The sequence below is a fragment of the Triticum aestivum genome, chromosome 7B, assembly GCF_018294505.1.
Source record: "Triticum aestivum cultivar Chinese Spring chromosome 7B, IWGSC CS RefSeq v2.1, whole genome shotgun sequence".
Lineage (NCBI taxonomy): Eukaryota > Viridiplantae > Streptophyta > Magnoliopsida > Poales > Poaceae > Triticum > Triticum aestivum.
Window position 1 is genome coordinate 644,445,115 of NC_057813.1, and position 4,799 is coordinate 644,449,913.

At 48.1% G+C, this 4,799-nt stretch overlaps 1 long non-coding RNA gene across 1 annotated transcript; it reads right to left on the reverse strand.

The window, feature by feature from the left end:
• Positions 1-4,310, reverse strand: LOC123159281 (uncharacterized). Its single transcript, XR_006479622.1, has 3 exons — positions 4,140-4,310; positions 3,917-4,020; positions 1-3,819 (listed from the first exon to the last, which is right to left on the reverse strand). It is a non-coding gene; the product is annotated as an uncharacterized lncRNA (long non-coding RNA).
• Positions 4,311-4,799: the final 489 nt, after the last annotated feature.

Here is a 4,799-nt window from a genome sequence, read left to right on the forward strand (position 1 = left end):
CACGCCCATGAACACATCGATGGTGTGACGATATCCGTCGCAGTGGTAGATGAGATCGCCATACAAGGAGCATGATATTCTGCGCAAAATGAGCACCAACAATTAGAGCCACGGATAAGCACATGATATTTTGCAGATCAAATATGTGTGCCTATCTGTCGAAGAAACTTGATATGCCCCAAGGAGTAAGAAGCATGGATAAATAAATACATGATGTTGTCCAGATGGGATTCCAATTACATTTCGGTGGGCATGTCATGTCCAGATTCAGAACAATCTATTAGAACCCAGAACGCGAAAAAACTTGCTTACAGAGGTTCCCTCCAGTTAAAGTGTTAAACTTGAAGATTTTGTGTGTGAAATCAGTACATTCATCAGAACATGAGAAAGATGTATAGTGCCACCTTTCGGCTAGCAGCATACTCTAAATAAAACCGACAAGTGTGTGCAGCTGTAGCCCTCTGACAGATACAACTTTTTTATGCATTGAAATGTTGTTCAGAGGTTTCGAAATGCAACTTTCCTCTGGTCAAATTTGTTCTTCTTTATTCCATTTCAGGGGACTCAAATTTGCTCACTAATCAAAACAGAATACAGGTTAATTGTGTGATCAGGTAGCTAGTTGAGTCGAAATGCTTGCCTGCTTGGATCAATCCACTAGATCTACTGTAGTTCTGGCCTCAGGTGGGTAACCAGAGTGTTACTTCCTACAACAGTATCCACTAAAAAATTCACAGAAACGACCGTGGGTTATGAGATCAGAGACGAAGTGGCCAAGAAGCGATTCATCAAAACAAAAAGAAAACAAAGATAGGTGGAACTAGCTATGGTTTCAGTGCGGTTGAGGGAGGGAGAACGAGCCTCGTGGGTGAGGAAGGAGACGGCGGTGGTGACGCGGTCACTGGCTGTTGCGGGCGTCTTCTTCTCCGGTGGAGCTGCCAACTTCCGTCGGAGCAGGTGCACTCTGAAAACAAGAACATTGACGGACGGAACAAGGGAACTCTGAAAAAAAATGACACCTCCGGGTTCAGATAACCAACGGCTTGGATTCGTCGCCATTGTATCACTATATTAATAATGCTTCTCTTGGAACTATCATGCTCTTGCAGTCGCAGGTCATCAACAGGGCCCAATCGATGTTTTTGAACACTGCGAGAGAACTAAATTCTAAAAATTGAAGATAGCTAGATTGGACAGAACAACAGAGGGACCAACAACAGGCGACACAGAGTGCAGGACCAACAACACGAGTTGCTACAACGTTCAGGTTGGCAAACGGGCAAGCATAACAATTAACAAAAACCGACGAGCACACATCCGCGATAAGAAAGTAATGATCTGGATGGCTTCATTTCCCCCAAGGTCAGGTGTGTTTGGTAGCCCGCATAGAGGCCAACCAGGCCTGCGTGGAAAGAAAATTGGTTGTTTGCTTGCTTGTGTTCACTGTTGGGCCTGCATCGCACAAAACTTAACACAGCTCCTAGCCAAGACAGCTAGGAACATCCAAATCGGCAATTTTTTCATAGACAAGCCCGCGGGATACACGTGGGCGGCGGCGGCTGCACACAAGGAGCCACGTTCAAGAAGTCGTTTGTTTGCTGAAGCGCCGGCAATAATTACCCTCACCTTTCATCACCGCTCTCTATCCACTCTTCCACTCTCAAACCAGCGCGGTGGTAAGCGAATCGGAGATCAGCAAGGCAACCACCGGCCGAACTTCACTGGCATAAGCAACATCACTTGCAGCACTTCGGCAATTGCGGTAAGCTGTATTTTCACCTCCTAACCTACTATTTCGCATTCGATCCGCGTCCTAGGGGAATGGGGAATCGAGGTAAATAGACATAGGATTGACCATAAGTTGATGATGTGTACTAAGTAGCCATGGATTTTAGGGTTCCGATCTGGATTGAGTACAAGGAGAATGTGGATTGGGGGTTAATCTTACACAGTAGCCCGGCAACTCTGGAGGCCACCATACTTTGTCAATCGATCTGGACTCTGGCGAGGATGACGAAACGGTGGTCCAGCCGGAGGACAAGAACAAGGCCAAGGGCCCCCGCCGCTCCAACCGCCTCCAGGGTCGCCGGGGCTAAGATTTGAAACTACTGTATAAGATTAACCCCCAATCCCCATTCCCCTTGTACTCAATCCGGATCGGAACCCTAAAATCCATGGCTACTTAGTACTCATCGTTAAGTTATGGTCAATCCTATGGCTATTTACCCCGATTCCATATTCCCCTAGAACACGGATCAAATCTAAACGCGGATCGAATGTGAAATAGTAGGTTAGGAGGAGAAAATACAGCTTACCGCAATTGCCGAAGAGATGACGGTGATGTTGCTGACATCGGTGAAGTCTGGCCGATGGTCGCACTGCCGATCTCCAATCCTCTGATCGATGCCGGTGTGAGAGTGGAAGAGTGGAGAGAGGGAGAGAGAGAGCGGTAAAGGAAGGTGGGGGTAATTATTGTCGACGCTTCAGGAAACAACATGACTTCTCAAGTGTGGCTCCTCGCGTGCAGCCGGCGCCGCTTACGTGCATCCCGTGGGCCTTTCTCTGGGAAAACTGCCGATTTGGACTTTCCTAGCGGGCCTGGCTGGGAGCTGCTATAAGTTCCGTGCGATGCAGGCCCAACAGTGAACACAGAGAATCAAACAACCATTTTCTTCCCGCGTCGGGCCTGGTTGGCCTCTATGCGGGCTACCAAACACGCCCCATGCCTTGTGTTTCCGTCTAAACAAGCGGGCAACCAAACAGGCCACCTTTTGTTACGCCCCAAGCAAGCTAGAGGGTATGGCCCAACTAGGTCAAGCATGCAATGCAGGCAAAAGTTGCTATGAGAACCAAACAAGCCTTTTGTTGCCTTTGCGGCGGAAGGAGCATCCCTCGGTGAGCCTCGCCTTTCCTCCTGTAGGCTGGCAGAGCACCATCTGCCAGGCTGGGCACACCACCACGGTCTGAGAGTGGCTGAACACGGTCGTTTGTGATCAAGACAATAGAAAGTTGGAAACATCAGTCATAATAATTTAACTGAACTTTTTTTTTTGCGAATGAATAAGTTAACTGAACTTGGTTGATACATAAGCATCAATATGAATCAGGGACAGACAAACAACAGACTATCAAAGGAGGCAGATCCAACATTTGACGAGGAATGATCTTCAAAATTAAAATGATTAATCAGCTAGAAGTTTTGAGTAAGCTTGACCTACGAGGTGACATCTGACATGTCTCAGTCCATTTAACTCAAATGTTTCAACAAGTCGAGCAGTAACAACGGCAGCATTAGCACAGGCGACCGACAAGAGCACATCATCAGCAAGCACAACAACTGTATACTACTCCACTAGTGTACATCAACCGGAGCAGAAGATGCACATGTTCCTAAATCTACAGACCTTCTCATACACCAGCATCCCTTATGTCAAAATTGCATAAACAAACCTAATCTTTAAGCGTAGCCAGGCCCAAGGCTACCAGGGCCATGGCCTGGGGCGTGGCTGTATTATCCTTCATTCGCTGTAGCTTTTTATCTTCTACTGTAGCTATTAAAGGTACTGTAGCTGTGAGAGATGGCCCGGGGCATAGCCATGCCTTAGCTACGGCACTGATATTCTTTATCAAGGCATAGCAATTTTTTCAAAAAAAAAATCCTCTGGTCAATAGTACACCCCACCATCATAATTCCTCATCATAATTTATGTTGCTATTTGTGTATGTAGAGTATTTGCTAGGAAGACAGGGGTAAAGCGGGGGGAAAGATGATAAACTCATTTTGCAGTTACATGTTGAAGCAGCCCTGACGCTTACATCCTGCACGCAGAGACGAACGCATCGTTAGGGGCCAGGCCAGGAGAGCAACCAAAGGAAGGGGAACCCCCGTCAGATTCTATACGCGGCACGCACATACCATGAAGAAGGAGTCGGGGGACGGCACGAGGCGCTATTCTTCTTGTGCTTGAGCTTCTCGAGCTCCGCCGGCGGGCAGAGGAGGCCGATGTCGTTCTGCAGCACCTGCTCGGATCCCCAGGCGAGATCACGAGAGAGAGAAACGAGTTACGGCGTGCGATCGGACGACGGAGCAAGCATTCAAAATCGATCCAAGGGGATATGGATCGAAGGGGTCAGCGTACCATCTTGGACGGACGAGCGGCGGTGTTGGCGACGGAGAGGACGCGAGCGAGCAGAGCACGCGGTGGCGGCGGGGAAGTGGAGGGCTGCGGCGGCGGCGGCGGCGGCGGCGGCAGGAAGAGGCGTTCCGGTGAGGGGTGAGGACTTGTAATCTTGTATGATACATATTCGTGGGCTCCAAAGAGCAGCTTCCTGGGCTTCTCGGGCTCTTCTTTTGGGCAGCGCCAAACAGCCTTTCTTGGGCCGGCTCCATGGACTTGCTTGTTGAATGGCGTGGTGTGCGTGCGTCCAAACACACAACTCTGCCCTAAATTGATCTAAAAAAAACTCTGCCCTAAGACGAAACTTTTTTTAGTTGAATTCAAATGGAAACTTGAACGTAATGTATGTGTGTGATGTGTGTTTGTGTGTGCTGGATGGAATGGAAGTGTCCTTCCAAATCGTAATACTTCTGCTCAACACGGAAAAGAAGTGTCGGTGTGCCTAAAGTATATAGACACTTCCAAATTGTATACTTCTGTTTGACACGAAGATATCACGCAGGTGTGTCAGTGTGCCTAAGTATGCAAAAATATATAGGGGAATATGCATTTTGTTAATCTCGTGCGGAGAAAATAAATTACATGATCCCTATTTAGGATGCGCTCTGTGGCCTGTTTGTC